At 32.7% G+C, this 20044-nt stretch overlaps 2 protein-coding genes across 7 annotated transcripts in view; one reads left to right on the forward strand and one right to left on the reverse strand.

Annotated features, from left to right (window-relative positions):
* Positions 1-20044, forward strand: part of LOC128867898 (uncharacterized) — a 192645-nt gene that overhangs the window by 160914 nt on the left and 11687 nt on the right. The gene's annotated exons all lie outside the window — the stretch shown is intronic.
* The window catches only part of LOC128867899 (WD repeat-containing protein 19), a 53646-nt gene continuing 34207 nt past the window's right edge, over positions 606-20044 (reverse strand). The window contains exon 14 of the transcript XR_008455038.1: positions 606-1127. The gene's annotated coding sequence lies outside the window, so the exon portion shown is untranslated. The remainder of the gene's footprint in view (positions 1128-20044) is intronic.

A 20044-nucleotide genomic window follows, 5' to 3' on the forward strand; every position in this document is an offset into this window, starting at 1 on the left:
ATATAAAAAAAAAATAAATAATTGGCGCGTACACTTCTGTTAGGTGTTGGCCGAGCTCCTCCTCCTATTTGTGGTGTGCGTCTTGATGTTGTTCCACAAATGGAGGGACCTACAGTTTCAAGCCGACTCCAAACGGCAGATATTTTTATGAGGAGCTTTTTCATGGCAGAGATACACTCGGAGGTTTGAGGTAAAAATATAGTTGATTCTTTAACAAAAGCCATAGGAATTAAAGTTCCAAACATTGCACGAAATTTAGAAAAATTCATTAAATTTTTTAAAAAATTTCAAATTAAGAAACAATTATAAATCTTTTGAATTTGCGGTTTTTTAGCCCATTCAATTTTAGTATAAAATATGTACTAAAGTAAAAGTTTAAAGTACCTCTAAAATCGCATTGATTTTAGAAACTTAGTTTTTTCCTCCCAGTGGTGTGGACTTTTCCTACATATAAGAAATGTGTTTTCCAGTTGGTTGATTATAAATTTTGTAATGTAATTTTTTCAAATACTATAAAATTTTAACTAATTTTCAATAAAAGTATATTTCATTCTTTAACAAAAGCAATATGAGTCGAAGTTCTAAACGTTGCTTAAAATGTAGAAAAATTCATCAAATGTTCATACAAATTTTCAATTTTTAAATACAATTTTTTAGAAAATTTTTGAGTATGCAAGGTTTTAGCCCATTCAATTTTAGCACAATAAAGTGAAAGTTTAAAGTGCCTCAAAAATCGCACTGATTTTATAAATTGAGTTTTTTTTGCCAGTGGTGTTGAACTTTTCTTCCAGATAAAAAATTTATTTTCCAGTTGGTATGGCACCTGTTCCCCAACGATTAGTAGTCATGCTCCAATTATTTCGGCTACAGTGGCGTTTCACTCTACTTTTATAAATTGCACGATCTCTCGCCAGTTTTAATATCATACTATTTATATGCAAAGATTCTAATAAAAATAAAAATTTTCTATGTAAAGATTCGAATAGTATTAAACATTTCACTTATTTAAATCAGTTTTCTCGTATATAAATAAATTTTCATAATTTTCCTAATCTTTGTACCGCAACATATTCAGAGTATAAATAAACGCCCACATATGCAGCCTAGCGCCTAATAAAACAAGTAAACTGTAAAGAAATAAAAAAAGAAAAAGTATAAAAATGAATATGCCAATAAAGCTTGAAATTTAGTATCGGAAAGTGTAAAAGAGTGTTCAGAAATTATGTTTTTTATTTTAAACGACCCATAACTACATACTATGCACCTCACCAACATGTGTCATATGTATGTAGATATGTATGCAGTTAAGGCCGGCGGGCCAATTAGATGTCCTAAATTCAGTAGTTTTCGCGAAGCGTTGTAGGATGAGAAAAAAAACAATTAGCCAAATGAAGTTTTGGGGATGGTTTAATATATATTTGAACTAAAAAAAAAATGTGTACAATCTCCAACAATATATTGTAAGCCGAGTTATCAATAGATTCCCAGAGCGCCTTGCCACTGAAGTATCCAACTTCTGTACAAGATACAACTTGCAATTTTCATCTGAAAACAAAAAAAAAAAAAGATTATTAATTTTGATGCAATTATCTTCGATGTGAACTAAGAAAATTGGAAGAAACACGTAAAATTCGAATTTTTGGGGAAGGTAGAAAAAAAAGTGGTTTTTCAAGGAAAAAAAAACTCTTCTACTGGGTAAAAACGTCGCTTAAAAAAAGTTTTTGGATGGTTTTTTTAGTTCACATAGAAGAGAAAACAATCCTGAAGATAACGCATTTTGAATGAAATGGATAGCTCGTTTAGTTTTTTTGCAATCGTGTACATAAATTAGATAAAATCGTGAAAATGAAAAGCCGAGAAAACGCGCTTCAAAGTCAACGGTCAATGGGCGGAGCACTACAACAATAAGCGCACGGTTGCTCGACGCCGCACTACGCTCGGCTCTGTAGCTCTGCAAATACTTGGAATTTAACTCTGAAAATTTGTGTCTCATGTTCTTGAATATCTAAGCTATTGATTTCAGGAAAAAAAAAACCGATTTTTTTGACCTTTTAATTGGCCCGCCGGCCTTAATATAGGTGGCATCAAACTACGTCGGCATTTTTATTACATACGTACATGCATACATACGCACATGTATAGTTATACATTCGATTTCGATATAATGCTTATGTCAAAAATAAAACTACAAAATTATTTTGCTTTTTAAGATAATTTAAGCAATTTGGTTCAACATTTTAAAAATCGTTTACAAGGTGGCGCAAAATTAATCACTCCATCGGAAGATTTACAATCATATTATATTTGACACTTGTGAACTTGACAGCTGCAGTATAAAAACATCCAAGTAATGGGGCGCGTAAAGTTCGAAATATAGAATTCCATCACGCAAAGTATTTTTTGATTTTTATTTGATAAAAAGTTTTCAAAAACAAAATTCATAATTAATTTTGCGCCACCTTGCAAGCAGCGCCGGCTTGCAAAATGTATGTTCATAATTTTTTTTTTTATATTAAATTGTATCGACATATAAATTTATCCGTGCAGATGAATTCATGCAAATGTTTTCATTTTATAGTATTCCAATTTCATGACAACTTAATTATGAAAAATTGATGTCAAGGTGATTACTAAAAATCTGCTATCTATCCATAAGTAAATATGTATGTAAAAGTACATACGTGCATTCACAACTTATATGTGCACACACATACTTATATGTAGTGGTGTTATACATCCACACATTTTGCATCTGCGCTTCATTTATTATTAGATATTTATAAATTTTTACTTGCAATTATCAAAAAGAACTAATAGTCTAACAGTTTTCCATATAATGTGCCGCACATTGCTTTTCTGCTTGCGCCACCGCTGACGACTTTATCTTTTGGTTAGTTTATCTTGGCTGCAGTATTTTCGTTTTGTTATTGTTTGTTTTTGGCGCCAAAGCACATTATTGACCGCATTCAAGCAAAAATTGGCAGAGACGCAGTTGAATTAAGCTGCTGCTGACTGACTGACAGACAGACAAGCAGACGCATAGTGTTGGAATATTTTGAAGAAGCAGCGGGAGATTTCATCAAAATTTATACAAATTATATTTATTTTAGAAATTTTTTGAGTTCACGGCAATGAAACGGCATCATATTGCGGACGAACAGCATTTTCTCCATACTGGCTCCTAGGTGGCGACATTTTCAAGAGGCATAGAAATATGCGTATTTTTGGGAAAGTGACGGTTTTTAAAAGTGCTATTAAATGTAGTTAGAGAAAAGTGAGAAAAGCTAAACTACTCTACTCCTCCTTCTTTATCAGGTAGTAACTTTCAACACTTTTACAAAATGGCGCAAAATTAATCACTGTATCGGAAAATTTGTAATTGTTGCAAATAGCGTCGTACATCAATTGTGATTGACACTTTTGAATTAAACAGCTGCAGTATACAAAAAAAGACAAGCGATGGGGTGCGTAGAGGTCAAAATAAACGTTTCCGTCAACTAAAAGCATTTTTTTTTTTTTTTCAAACAAAATTTAATGATTGATTGTGTCACCTTGTATGCGTTAAGTGTATTATGTGATTATACTTCAGTGAGCCACCAATATCAAGTATCAATAACAACCTATGGTATGTTTATGTCTGGCAGTCAAGTACCCTTTTCATGCATGATAACACGTCAGTGTGGTAGGATGATTTTCAGTATAGGAAATTGGATGGATCTTGATGCTAACCTAACTTTTAAATTTGTTATATAGCCAAAAATAAGTTTGTGTAAAAATTTGCATAATTAGGAGTCATATAATAGGGCTCATTTCCTTTCAAATTGTTGGTAATAAATTTATTTATTTCAGTCTAGATGATGTTTTACAGATTAATGTAATTAGTTCAATTTTACAAAAAAGATTAAGTATAAATCTCTTAACACGAGGTGTGTTGAAAACGTATCGCGAATTTTAAATTTTCGCAGGTTCAGTCCGCCTTCCATGAAAATTTAATTGTATTTTTTGGGTATATCATTCTTTTGGACATAGAGCATTATTGGGGAAGGTGACATCAAGAAAATTATTTTGTTTTTTTCTCTCCATCCCAATATGGGCATATACAAAGTGGCGCAAAATTAATCACCCTATCGGAAGATTTATAGTTGACGCAAATAGCGTCGTACGTCAAATAATACTTAACTAAACTACTTCAACTAGATAACTGCAGTACCCAGAAAGGCAATAGAGCGCGTAAGTGTTTAAAATAAATATTTCCACCACCCGAATTCATTTTTTTATTAATTAAAAAAGTTATTTAAAAACAAAAAAACATTGGATGATTAATTTTGCGCCACCCTGTACTATAAATATTTGTTTCAAGTATGTTTTCTTAACTCCTCAGTTCACAGTGTCCCCACGAGAGTTAAAAAAAAAACGAATTTGTTTCACCCAAAGTGGTTCTACTTGTAGATTAGCAAAGGCGTTGACTGGCTATACCTTCTATGTTCGTTTGCCTTTTTAATAGAAAAATATTCATTTCTTTGAAAGGGTTTTTCCAGTGAAATTATATGTTATTTACATCGCTTACGTCCTTTATTGGGTATTTGGCCGAACTTCTCCTCCTATTTATGGTATGCGTCTTGAAGTTGTTCCACAAATAGAGGAAACTAATGTCTCCAGTGTAATTATTAAACAAATAATGTCGAATATGTTGCAAATCATTGCTTTTTCTATTATTATTTAAAATTACTTTTTACGTGTTGGTAAAATTTGTACGCAACAAAAGCTTTTTATAACAAGATTTTCTTCAAAAACACGTTTAAACAAATTTTTTTAGTTTCGTATTTATTTACTTTTTGCTATCAAATATACGCAAGGTGGTGCAAAATGAGTCACCTCATCGGAAGATTTATAATTTTGCACATCGCGTCGTACGCCAATCATGTTTGACACTTGTGAACTGAACAGCTGCAGTATACAAAAAAAGACAAGCAATGTAGCAAACATTTCCATCACTCAAAATATTTTTTTATTAAGTAAAAAAAATATTCAAAAACAAAATTGCGTAATTATTTTTACGCCACCTTTCATATATTTGACAGCAAAAAGTAAATAAATAAGGAACTAAAAAAATTTGCTTAAACTTTTTTAAAGAAAATTTTGTTATAAAGTGTTTTTCATTAATTGATCGCGTAAACTCAAATATTTTTGTTTTTAATGTGAAGTACAGTTGATACAATTAAGTTTTGAATATAAAATCATTCAAATGACCTCCACGACTCCTATTGCAGTAGTAACTTCTTGACCTAATTGTTTCACGTGCTTTTTGGCTCATGACCCCTTCTTGTTGAAACCAGATTTAGTCAAGATCAGCTACTCCCACTTTGAGTCACAATAAGTTTGTTATCGTCGATCTATATACACCACCCTCCACTGCCCGAGACGTTGTCACCCAAGCTTTAATTCCGAAGATGTGCGGGCCAATGTTTCCAACTGACTAAAACCCACATCAAACAGTCAGTTTAGATTAATGTAATGGTTGTTTGTGAATAATTTGTGGATTCTCTTGACACCAGAATTGACAGTGTTTACAATTATTACGACCATAAACTGGCACGTGTACATGAAAAGTTGCAACCAGACAACGATTATTTTGATAATAAGATTTAATGATTTGTACACGTTTTTGAATTGTACATCTTTATATTGGAATACACTGGAAAACAAATTACAAATCATAGCACACTAAATATGACCGAAATGAAATGGAGAATCCGGAACACGCTTAAGGAGGGGGAGGGGATATTTTAGTTTAGAGGCATGAATTTCGCCCGGTTTTTGAAACGGAAGCAAAACAAATTTACAATGCATTTTTTTTATCATTTGTTTATTATCACATTAAAAACTAACTAAAAAAAATTAAAATTGACAAAATTATGCACAGTCAGAGTAGGTGGTCCAAAAAAGAGGGTGTCCTGGCGTGCATGATTTCAATCCTCCTGGGTATCTGAAAAATAAAAACTAAACGGATTCTTAATTATTATAGATGCCACTATCGAATAAGCCTTACACAGGTTAAAAAAATGTTTTAACGATACGGCGGATGTTTGAAAAAAAAAATGTTTTTTTACGTATTTTTTCAACAATTCCGGTTTTTTTAATACTAAATGGAAAGTTATAGTTAGGAGCTAGGGTCATCGGATTAAGGAATGTATAAAGAACATCCTCACTAAATTTGTAGTAAATCGGTCCGTTAGAACTCGAGATATCCTTACCGCCAGCTCGAAAAAAGTAGTTTTGAGAAAAACAGGTTCAAAGTTTTCAGACAAGACGGATAGGAACCGATGCCTTGTCATCAAAAATGCTATAACACATGAAATAATAGAAATTTTAAAAAACCTCTTGACGACATATTCTTAAATGTCTAAACTTTGAAAATAGGCAAAAAAACATCGATTTTTTCACAATTCTACCCTGAAAACCCCTTTACAAGAAATTGAAGTAGCAGAAAAAACTTTATTTCAACCCAGTTCAGCATTGGAATTAGATATGAATTTAAAGACCTATATTTGTAGGTTTTACTATTGTAATTACAATGCATTTGCTTTCTAGTGGCTTTAATACTCTCCTATTTCCATCTCCATGAAACCGTTAATTACAATATTCTTCTACTCTTCACAACTGTTTTGCCCAAAACACATTTTTCAATTTTCACGGTCTATTAACCCCAAACACCTGGCGCATGGACATCAAATCCAAAATGCGCTATTATCTGCCAATGTTCAACTGGCGCCTTTTCCCTGCACGAGACATTATCGCTTAAACTATTGTTTTACAAAGTGTATACAAAAACAAAAAAACTTCAGAAACAGTTACTTGTATATGTCAAACGCAAACATGTGTTTATTTATGTTAAGTAAAGAGTTCTGTCATTTTTTACTTGAAGGTTGGCCAGTCAAAACTATGCGCGTATAAAAAAAAAGGAAAGCACACTTTGCTTTACGTAGCTAAGTTGAAACAAACCAAAGAAAAATGAAAAGAAATTAGCAAAAATACATCACAAATAATAACAAAGCGGTTGTGACATATTTACATTGTATGAGTAGTAAAATGGCGAGCATACCTACATACCTAAGTTCGCTGCTCAATGCGCTGGCATAATAAAACCAAATAAACTCTGTACATTCCCATACTTTTATACTACGTCTAGAATAGAATACTCACGCGTTTATTTATGTACGCCAATAAATTAAAGGAGCCCCCACGCCTGTGTGTGTGTGCGCGTGTGTGTTCAGAGTGTCGTTAAATATTTAATATTTAATTTACTTAGTCTATATGCAAGCGCATACAGTGGTTATGTGTGAATGTATGTTTGTATGTTTACATATATGTGCATATGTATGTTTGCATGTTTGTATGTATGTATATATATATATATATGCATGTGTGGATATATGTGTAGGTTCTTTACCTACCCATTTTCCCATTATCTAAAATTACTCATACGCCACGTACGTACGTTTTCTGTATGTACTGACTCGCTTGCCAAATACTCACATCTGCTCATAAATACATGCCGGCATTATGCACGTTGCGCTTTGAACGTGTTCAGGGTCCAATTAGCGGAAGTTTCAAATATTTTTCCCATATATATGATAAGTTTATGTTTTATTTATATTTTCTTTTGCAAAACTAATTGTTATTTAAAAATATTATATTTAAAAGAAATTTATTTTATGTGCGAAAGGTACATACATACATACACACGAAGATATGTGTGTGACTCAGGCGTTGACGTGACAGCAATGACGGCATTTTAATAGTAATTTGTGAATGCCTAGACGGCCATGTGGCCGTTCACATTCTGCTTGCCAGCTAACGAATGCATTAATATATTAATATTGTGTACATGCATTTCCATATGTAGCCATTTTAAATTTGAAGGAAAATTATGCTTATTAATTAATCAAATTTAATTTGAGAGCTGAATAAAGGATATAATTTCAATTTTGTCAGTCAATGCTTCTTCTTGTCTAAGGGCAATATTGACATTTATGAAGAATTAGCTTCCATGACCTTACCCTCATGTGCATTACACGCATTATACAGCCCTTCTAGCATGGAATATGTGCTAGGTATTTCTTTCTAGTATCGGTGATATGTGACCGTGAAAATATAGACTGGCGTTTCCTTGACAAAACACACACGCAGACGCCAGAGGCGAGATGAGAATGAAGAAAGCACAATAGTTGCAGAAGGCAAACGACACGGGAATTACAAAAATACAACGCAAAATAGAGAAGAAGAAAATAGGGAAGTAGGTAGCTTATAATTATTATATTAATGTTATAATCCAAAAAGTCTTTTCTGAAAAGTTTTCTCGGCAGATATGCACTCAGAGGTTTTCCATTGTCTGCCAATAATCTCAAAAATTTTTATATGTGATTTCTGCTTCTTCTTTAATAGCAATTACAGTCGGTTATTTCACGGAAGTCATGTTTAAGTCAGTAAAGAGTGAGTGAAGCTCGCCGCCCATTCCACTAACATACCTTGGCTCGGATGGCGGACTTTCTAACCAAGTTTCGTTAGCGACACTGGCCGGGAACTACAACTTCTTGTTTTTATCCTAGGCTATAGTGCTGGTCCGTTCAAAACACTAATTTTTTCTTAATTGATTCTTACTGATTTCAAAGGGTTATTTGTGTCGTGAAATTGTACGTTTACCTTTATCTCGTTCCTTTTCGTATTCTTATTAATTCCATCTTTTTTTTTCATTTTGTCCGGTTTGTTTCAATTCCATTTGAATTAGTTCCGTTTAATTTCATATCGCTCCTTCTCTTTCCGTTCCATTTATACCATTCATATTCCACTCAATCTCAATTTTCATTTAATTTTATTCTTTTCATTTGCAGTCTATTCGATTTGATTTGATTGAGTGTAATTCGATGCGGCTCCTCTTCATATGTCAATTAACTCCCGTTTCTATTTCACTTTATTCTGTTCGCTCTTATTCCATTCAATTTAATTCAATGAAATTGCATACCGTTCCTTTTCGTATTCCTATTAATTCGATGTTCCCCCATTTTATCCGGTTTGTCTCCATTTCATTTCCATCTTCCATATAGTTCCATTTTAATTTCATTTTATTCCATTCGTTTCCATTCAATTCGATTTGATTTAACTGAGTTTAATTTCAACGTTCCTCTTCACATGCCGATTATTCCCATTTTTATATCGTTTTATTCCATTAGTTTTCATTCCATTTGAATTAATTCAGTTTTATTCCATACCGTTCCTCTTCATATGCCAATTATTTCCGTGTTTATTTCATTCTTTCTTATTCCATTAAATTTCATTTAATTCACTTTAATTTCAACCGTTCCTTTTTTTATGCCAATTATTTCCACTTTATTTCGTTTTATTCCGTTCGTTTACATTACAATTGATTTGATTTAATTCATCTTATTGCTTCAATTCTTGTTCCATCCCATTCCATTTCAATTATTCATTTCATTCCATTTAATTTATTTTTTTCTGTATTTTTTATTTTATTTTTCTGTATTTTTATTCCTGCCGCGTTTAATTTTTTATACCTTTTTTTTAATAAAATTCCGGTCCGGTTCTAATTTACTTTAATTTACTTTAATTTTATATTATTTTATTTTCATTTATTGCTTAGATTCCTGTTTCATTCAATTTGTTTTATGTTTATTAATTTTACGATATTCCATTCTACAGTTTAAACTCTTACCGTTACATTTAGTTCTTGAATTCATTAATTTTTTAATTTTATTTTCATCTTTTTCCAAATCCTGTCGCTGCATTTATTCTGACTGCATTTTATTCTGAACGAATTGTTTTTTTAATTTCATATCTTTGGCTTCCATTTATTTCTATTTTATCTCATTCAAACGTAGAATCATCAAATTTTATGTCTCACTAATATTTTCTCTATTTGCAAGCCTACAATCGATTTACGCTTAGTATTCGATGTTTTTTTAGTCTCATATCAACAGCCTTTGTTTACGTTGTGAGGCTATTAATAGCGTTCCATTACAATTTTATAACAATAGATCTTGCAGTTGCCTCCTAAATCTCTTGAAGTTTCGCCAAACCCTACACGATCGATTCCATTGCTAGTATAAAATATTAATATAGAATATTTCGCATATATGCTCACACTCATAGACAAACATATTTTTATACAAATTTGCTTATTTATTTACCTTTAACTTAATTTAGCCTTTTTGAAAAATGTGTTACCCCATCGTTACCTCACCAAAATTTTTGCGAAAATTGCCTGACGATTGAATATTCTATGCATTTCCATATACACATGGAAATAAATTTGTCTTTATAATTTACTGCGTATTCATTATTTGATATTTTCTAAAATTTCTGGCAATCCTTCACAATGTTCGGCTTCCATTAGCACCACGCAAACAACTCAAGTGCTTTTTTTCGAGACATTGATGATACCCACAAATCGGGATTTGAGTAGCACGCGGTTCATTGAATTTGTAATCGCCGCTAATTGCTTTGTCAGCTTATCGGCTTAGTCTTTCTTATCGCTGTGAATATATGTACATACAAACACATTAGGTGTACTTGTATGATGATGTTTCCACTTGAACTTCAAAATATTAATATTTTAGTTGTTGTTATTTTGCCTCTGTGTTTTCACTTTAAGTTATACTTTCCTCTATTTTTCTAATAATTCTACATTCAGCTGGATGGAATGCTTGAGTGAGCTAAGCAAAATATTTAGTGTAAACTTTCAGTATTATTTTAATTTTTTTTTTTTAATTTTTATAAACAGAATTATGGCGTTTTTGCCTGAAATAAGAAATATTTTTGTATATTAAACTGTTTCAATATTGGACGCGCCTGGAAATTATTGAACCTGATTTACTGCCATTTACGCCTTCTCTTCTACAAATTAATATTATTTATACATAAATATATGTATTTAACAGGCAGTTCTCAGTTTTTTCTCTTCTACATGCAAGTTTTTGATCACTGCACAAAATGTTGCTTTTGTCCTTTTTCACAAAAAACAAAAGTTATTTTCTTTGCACATTTACAAAAAATAAATTATGAGATGCATGTGGCTCACAAACTGACAGCTAACACGTAAAACTATGTAGTTTAAAATAAAAATAAAATTTATATACTAATTTCGTCGCAAAATGGTCAGATAAGATATTTATCACTCGCCCTCGTAATCATAAAAACTAAACACCAAAAAATATACAAACTAATAAAATCGAAATGGCCAATATTCTTTGATTTTTTTCAATTCTAATAATATCTGAAAAAAATTCCATACCTCTAAAGCAAAGTCGTTGACGATACAAATTTTATAAAAGGAAGAGACAAATTATTTACAGTTGAGACTCGTTGCTGTTCTCGTTGATTACTGTTTCTGTTGATTGACATGAATACCGAATTTGTAGCACACGCGTACATACAAACATACATACATTAGTACAATGAAAGTTGAAACACAAAAGTTGAAGAAACTTAAAAATATTTGGGAAATTCTATTTTAGAAATGCAAACATTTACTTTGACTATTTTATATGTTACTAAGCTGGCTCTCAGATAAACTATGACCTCACACAGACCACAGCACTCGCCCCTGTTGTTGGCGAGGGGATAAAAGGTTTGAAGGTATAGGTTTCGCATTAATACGCGCGCACTATTTAATGATTATAACAAATTTGCTGAGCGGAAGCACTTTGAACCAAGGCGGCTGTTGTGATCCCCAAAATTCTAGATAGTAATACTGAAGATCCTCGATGGAATCCTAAGTATTCAGTATCATCGTTACATGCCTTGCATATGACACTTCGCTCCAGTGACAATTTAGCTGCACAGGGTGAACCATAAATATCACAACTATTAGTTCTTTGTATCCCTTGAAAGTGTGAGAAGGTAACTCGTGGTTTTTGGGGTTCTAAAGCGTAGCATAATCTTGACTGATTGTATTGTTAATGCAATTCACTTGGAGTTCGTCTTCGATACTCACACGTATCATTGTTATGTTCAGTTCAGTTCCCAGATAGCAAAGAGGGGAATGGCTGTACGCCGCATTGGCCGATAGTGAGTAGGGTTGCCTATGCCTCGAAACCTAGTAGATAGTGACTCAAACACGGTAGCAAGACTTCAGAGGTCTGACCAGGATTAGACCATTAGCCGGCTCTAAGGGAATTTGAAAAAAAAAAATCAACTAATGGGCTGACATAATCGATTTGTTTACAAAAAACTGATGTTATGTTGGTGTTATAAGAAAAAAATTATGCCGTCAGAACAATGTCTGATTGAACGAGTGTGTGAATATGTGTAAAATGTGCGGGCAGAATTCTATACCCGTTGACGTGGTTATTCGCTCAATTTAAGTTTTCACCATAGCTGATGGTAATCTGACAATCACCTGGCAATCTGTCATCCTTTCGACTGATACACTAAGTGAATTGGTTCTCATTACTACTGCTGCCTGTTATTTTAATTAATATTAAAAGTTTTTACAATTCGTTTAAAAAACTGCTTCTGCTTCAATTTTTCCATCATTAGTCAATCAAGTTTCGCAACTACAGGGTGGCGCACGAATCGTGCTAAAAAAACAAAACGTAATAACTTTTTTTCTAATCAATGTATTTAACTTTTTGTTTTTTTATTGTATAGATAATTCAATTTTATTTTATGTAACTAATTAGTTTTGAAAATAATAGAACGTAAATGACCTCCATGCTCATTCACGCATATGCGACACCTGATGAGAAAATTGTTCATTGCGCACTGAAGGGTTGAAGTCGGGATCGCCTCAATTATTGTTGTGATGGACTGCTTCAATTCAGTCAAATTACTTGGTTTTGCTTTATACACCTCTTGTTTGAGATAACCCCATAAAAAAAAATCTGGTGCAGTGAGGTCAGGTGACCTTGGGGGCCAGCGGAAAGTGGAATTTCTGGATATCAATTTATTTCTAAATTTTCGTTGGAGCTCCTCCATAACCGGTCTGGCTATATGTGCAGTTGCTCCATCTTGCTGGAACCAAATGCTGTTAAAAGGGATACGTCTTCGCCGCAGTTCTGGATAAAAAAACTCCTTCAACATGTTTAAATAACGGTCCCCATTTACAGTCGCTGTTACACCGTTTTCTTCGAAGAAGTATGGCCCGACAATGCACCTTGATGAAACTGCGCACCAGACTGTGACTCGTTCTGGGTGCAGTTCCATCTCATGGAGTATTTGCGGATTTGATTGACTCCATATACGGCAATTTTGCTTGTTTACATTGCCGTTTAGATCAAAATAGGCCTCATCAGACATAAACAAGCAATTTATGAAGTTGTTGTCTTCTTCGGCCATTTCAATAATTTTTTGGCAAAATTCCAGGCGAATAGGCAAGTCCAGAGGGTTTAATTTGCTTGTGATTTGAACTTTGTACGGAAACAAGTTTAAGTCATCATGAACTATCCGCTGCAATGACCGTCTGCTAACTCCAATTTGCGCAGACAAGTTACGAGTCGAAACTCTTGGATTTGCCTGAATTGACGATGCTACAGCCGCGATTGTGGCTTCGACCCGAACATGGGGATCTCGATGGTACGGTCTGCGTGCGATGCTTCCAGATTCAGCAAACATGTTCACCAGCCTCATAATGGTCCATCTGCTCGGGGGAGTGCCGCCAAACTCCCGCCTAAATTCCCTTTGGACGGAAATGATGGACTGCAAAGCATGGTACCGCTGCACTATCCAAATCCTCTTTTCGGTATCCCAAGCCTCCATTTTTTGTAAATCTAAATACTAATCTGCAAAATAAAAAATAAAAAGCCGATTACTCACACAGAAAAAAAGTTATTACGTTTTGTTTTTGTAGCACGATTCGTGCGCCACCCTGTACTTCAAGATTTTCAAAATGTTCATTTTCATTTTTTCACCAACAGTTAGCCTTCAAACTTACTTCAAATTCACTTACTCACAGTTTGACAATTATTTGGCCAACAATCCTACATAATTCATTAGTTGAAATAATCAAGTATTGAATTGACTGACCTTCCGTTTGTCCTTATCACTTTGCCGCGGCCTTCACATAATCAGGAGCTGTTAGCACCTAAACTTTAATAATTCAATCATTTTCTTATTCCATGGTTTGTGATAGATATCAGAAAGAGTAATTTTCAAGTTCATTTCAAAGTACATTACATTTGTGTGTGGGCTAAACTTCCAAAGTTCTGTCGAACTCATGGCCTTTTTTTCGTAGGTATATGTGAATAAAAGTATGAACTGGGTTTACTTTTGTCGCATTCAATTCAGTTATTTTAGTGGCTGCAAGTTTCATGTTTTTGGTGTTTTATAAAAAGTGGTTACATTTGCAATGCGACTATCACTGTTAACATAACATTTTCTGTTAGGCCATCAGAGTTGTGTTAGCTTTCTGAAATAAAGTTTGCAAGCTTTGATACAACAGCATTTACATGGAGTTTTGGGCATACAAAGGCGATGTTTGCCTGTAGTTAAGAGGGGTAAGGTTAATGCGGTGAAAAATACATGGTTTGAAGAATTTCTTTAGCGATACAAACAGTTTTAGTTTATTCAGTTATTTTCCATGTAATAATGCAATATTTTGACATTTCCCTAAATTTTCTTTGAAAAATATTGAAATTTGAGCGAGGCGCCTCGAAAAAAATTGTTTTTCTATTGTACATCATAACTAGGCAACATTTGCATCTAAAGCGAAAAAATTGAAATGCATTAAAATGTGTCTTGTGGTTAAGCTATTACTGAGAGAATTTTTTTATTCGATTTCTAAATTATTCGTATGTAGGGGCTAACAAACCAATTTTCGATATTGCAATCAAAAGTAGCAATAAAATACCTCAAGAGCGTAGTTTACATTTGAAATTATGAAATTTTATGTTATTAAATTGGTGGGGTTTGCATTAAAATAAATAATTTTTCACGAACTTACCTCATTTCGCTTTTGGGAAAACTGGAGCAGAAGAAATGATATGTGTTCTTAAGTGTTCATATAAATATTCCTAATATTTCAAAGAAGAGGAGGAAACTATTATATACCTCCTTTGTAAATGTGAAGGATTAGCTAGAAGAAGACTTTACACCCTTGGTAGTGCATTTTTAACAGATGAAGCGGATATAACACATCTTAAACTAACGGAGTTAAGCTCGTTTATAAAAGCCACAGGATGGTTCAAAAGAGATCCCATAGTGTAAGGAAAAAATTCCAGTGGTAGCTCAATGGACCTACGACAGGTCTAAGTATGTCACAGTGGTAGTCACCAGACCTACCTACCAACTTAATATTTCAAGCTTATACTATATTTAGACTAAAGAGAAGAAAACTAAACTAAATGATTGGAAGAGCGAGTTTTCAGTTCGTTGTATATGAACAACAACACGGATTTAAGGGTTAAAATTGAGCAGGAGCAGAAACCCGACTTTAACAATGGACTATCAAAAACTCATAACTTCATCAATTTCGATTCAATCCACTTGAAATGTTCATACAATACAAATTAAAAAAATCAAAATGCAAGCAAAAAGCTTAAATACCTTACCACCACCTCCTTAAGCGTAAAACTTCCACCAGCACCCATTTGAAGAGTTAGATGAAATAAAAGCACTTCTGCCACAATTGCGTTCGGAGATATTCGCGTTTAAAGTTTTTGATGTTTGATAACTTCTTTATTGTTGTAGTATATTAAAAAGATTTTTAGAAATTATTATTACTCATATATTCTCATTCCAATTTGTATACATACATATTTACAAAATCTGTTTTCCATATTATTGGTCAAAAACGGCGAAAAAAGTAAAACGGGGTATGTGTTGTTTTATTTAAATATTCAACATTTTCTATTTCAAATTAGTTTTTACTATATAATAAAAAACAAAATTGTTTTGAGTGATGAAAATCTTTATTTTTAAGCGCTTCATTGTTTCTATACTGTAGCTGCTATTAGTTTACAAGTGTCAAATATAGTTGGCATATAACGCTATTTGCAAAAATTAAAAATCTTGCGATAGGCTGATTAATTTTTCGCCACCTTATATAAGGTAGTATATTTTCATATTCAAAAACATTGAAGGTTCAAATTAAATTGGTCCATAATTAAAAACAAATCAGCACCTCTATAACAGCATTAACAACAACAACACTATTTGCAAAGTAGGGAGCGAAAAATAAATCAAAACAAAGAACAGTGCCATATTTTTATTAATGCACTGACTAACCAAATGTCCGCTATTTTCGTATGTCCTGCTGTTCTAAGGCACTTATGGAGTTTTACTTTCTTTGATGTTACGAATCAGTTTGAGAGATATCAAAATAATACTGTGTGGGGTCATAGAGGAGGATTTGTTGTTTGTATTGAGTCATTTTACGCAAGACTGAAGCATCTCGTTTTAGAGTCCTTTTTGCAACTCCCTCTTCACTCTTTCTCGCTACCTTCGACTAAGTTGGCACTCGAGTACGTAGTGAAGCTCGATTTCTCTTGTTCTTTGTACTCATATGGCGTAAATCATGCATAAAACAGGCATACATGAGTAGTCGTGAATAAGATTCCTCGAAAAATTTATGAACCTTTTCGCAACTGCTACGGACTATAGAAATATGACCATGTATTGTATATAAGTAATGTGTTTTACGACGGCAGAGGCAATTCCTTCCACGAAATAAGGTTCAACGTCTCATTTATGTCTGCCTGTAGGAAATCGCATTCTCCATTCTCCACTTTTTATTTTCATTTGTTTTATGCACTCTCTACAATGGACGAAAAAAGAAGGAAGGTCCTACTTGCGTTGAAAAATACGAGCGAGTGAAAAATAATTTAGTTTCGTTAGAGGCTTCTAACAAACGTAAGCTAACGCAAATAATCATATTCTAGCTGGCCTGAGCCTCATTTATTTTTTTAGAATACTCGTACTTTGTAATTAGCTCATTCATATACATATGCGTGTAGTGGTGTATGCACGCTAAACGACTGATCAATGTCGTAGTATTGATTTGGTTGCAAATAAAAATTACACATCTGTCATTGAGCGTTGTCCTTTTAATGTTTAATTAAAAAGGCAAATGTAAAAATATTTACGACTAATGAATGCTTTCACTTTGCAGGCCAACACACGGTTGCATATACATATGTATATACATACATACTTACCGATAGCAATTCAGTGCAAGTGCACTTACTCTTACCCTCGTAGTAAAGTATGTTAATTATGTTAGTATGACAACATGCAGAGACATTCAACGGCATGATTTTTCATTTATTTCTCTATGTGGGCTCAGTATTTAAAACATAAATTAATGCAAATATTTTTAATGCAATTTAAGCCTGAAAAATTCAATTATCGCTTACTTTATCATTAAAGACACAGTCTGCAACTGTGTTGTGTCCACCCTACTGTCAATGAGATGTCGTTTGTTGTTGTTATAAAAATAGACAAATATAGATAATAGATATTAAAAATGTTCAGGTGGCAGCTACCACCGTAGGCTAAATGTATGTACCTGTAGGTATGTACAGTAATAGACGTGAGGATCCATACAGATGCATCATACTACTAAGCATCTTACAAGAAATGTATGTCTTTACTTTAATTTTAGCCGCAAAAGACCATTTTATTTACAATTTACGTTTAATATAAAACTTAAACTAAACTTAGCTTAACTTAACTTAACTTAATTTGACTTAACTTAACTTAACTTAACTTAACAACACTTTGCTTAGCTTGACTAAACTTGATTGCGAGCCTATTTAAAATAATGACTGGGAGAAGGGAGTGTACAGATATCTCTACGCTGACAATCACACACAAACTCACATGCGTAGGGTCACCAAATTGAAAGTAATTCAAATCAAATGATGATTGAATTGTTCATTAGCTGCTGCTATTACTCGTCCTACAGGGTCTTTTAAGTTCGACTTTCTTTTTTAAATTCAAAATTAAATACATAATTTCGAATAGCAATTCGGTATATATTTATTGGCGTACGAAGTAGAAAATCCGCAATTTATGAATAATAAATTATATTTTCCAAATGCTCGCTCACAGAAGTTGTTTCCTTTATTGGAATTTCCAATGGCATTTACGCATAATGTGGGTTCCATTTTTTTCGACAGTTACTCACCACCGAATGTTATCTTTCAAAGTTTCACTTTTCTTCACAGTTTCTGGTCTATTCACATAAGCTCTATTTTTGAGATGACGCCACATAAAGTATTCCCAAGGCATTAAGCGTGAGATAATTCTTCCTGGTAATTTCATTTGCCATAAATGAATTGTTTCGCTGGCTGTCCGGGATATTACGCCATCCTTTTTGAAACCCCATAACGTCAGTACATATATCCTGATAGTGTGCACGCCATGCAATTGGCAAATTTCGGTATTCGACTTAAATTGTTCGATTAACTTTTGTATTCTTGATTCTGTTGGACGACCGAAAATATTCACAATTTTGCTAGTTTGTCAATTTTCCCAAATCTATCGTTTTTCTAGCAGATTTTAGTTGTTTTTATACGTTTCTAGTGCGAGAATCAACTCACTTTAGTGCATAACATCTGTCAAAAAACCAAAAAAACAGTGTCGAACTATAACAGCTGCAAAAAAGACACTCTCACTTGAAAGACCCTCTTCAAATACTCTACCTCCCTTTAGCCAGAGCTTAGTGAAAGCTGAAACGTTATAGCGTAGATAAATGCGTCCATTGAACTGTGACAACGTTAGGCAATGAATGGATGAATTAAGGAATTACATTAAGACAGCCGCATAACTCGCGTGTTTAAAGGCTATTCTATGCATTAATAATTCTCATACAGATTATCACAAATAACTGGCAGATTAAGAAGAAGAAAAGATAATCGCAGGCGTGGGTGAATTTTATGTGCATTTAATTTCTTGCACTGCTCAACAAAATTATACTGATTTTAATTTATTCGCTTTTTTATATGGATTGATTTTATTTCTCTTTTTGTTTTATATTTTAGCTCTGCCACAGCTTCCAATTCTTTTATTTACAATTCACTGCATTTATTTGTTTAACTTTTCATAAATTCATATTTGTGTAAATAAAAATGCGTTTAATCACTCGCACTGCTGTTTGTGCAAACAGTCGAACTCGTACATACGTACGCGTATGTACCTATGTATATTAGGGGGTTCATCATTTTCCATATAAAATAAAATTCGGTACCGTTTTTGCACCCGAAATTTTAAAATGTATCATATTTTAAGACTTCTGCCAAAATACTTCGGAAAAATATTAAAATTTACAATTTGAAAAACCTCTGAAAATCGTTTTTTTATTTTTGTATTTTTGTGTTTCGTATAAACTATTTTTTTTTATAAATATTTTTTTTTTTTGTAAAAATAAAATAATTTATAAATAAAAATAAAATTATATTAGTTTTATTAATAAAAAAATATTTTATTATAATACTTTTTTTAATAATTTCTTTTCTTTTATTTTTTTTAATAATTTTTTTATATTTTTTCCAAATGCTTAAAACTGTTGTCAACAGAATTAAAATAATATTATAGCAGAAAGTTTAGTGCGTGAAGTGCTAAATTTTCTAAGGAGTGAAAAGGATGGAGAATTACCTTTCCAATTAATTCTTAAAAGTCTAAATCGCTCAAGATTTTGCTGGATCACTTAAATTTTACTTAAACCTACTTATCTTCCAAAAAAGTCAAAAATAGCATCAAAAATCTCAACATTTTGATTCCGTTGATGAACATTTTTATTTATTTTTATCTGAATATTTATTCAGACCTTTTAAACTTCTTCTATCATCGCATGCCTGGTCTCCCCAGTCAATTTTAAAATTTATTTGGAATTTATCAGGCTGGTAAAATTTAAAGTTATCCAATTTCAACACGCAACTTTGCTATTTTAAATCTTATATTTAATTGCTATTTTAATTTTAATAAATTTAAAATGGTTTGATGAAACCGGGCATGAGTTTATTTTTTGGAAACATTTATTTTGCTTTAAAAAGCCCCCGAGTTTTGGGGATATTTTGAAAACAGCCCAGCT

Source organism: Anastrepha ludens, chromosome 6 (genome assembly GCF_028408465.1).
Source record: "Anastrepha ludens isolate Willacy chromosome 6, idAnaLude1.1, whole genome shotgun sequence".
NCBI lineage: Eukaryota > Metazoa > Arthropoda > Insecta > Diptera > Tephritidae > Anastrepha > Anastrepha ludens.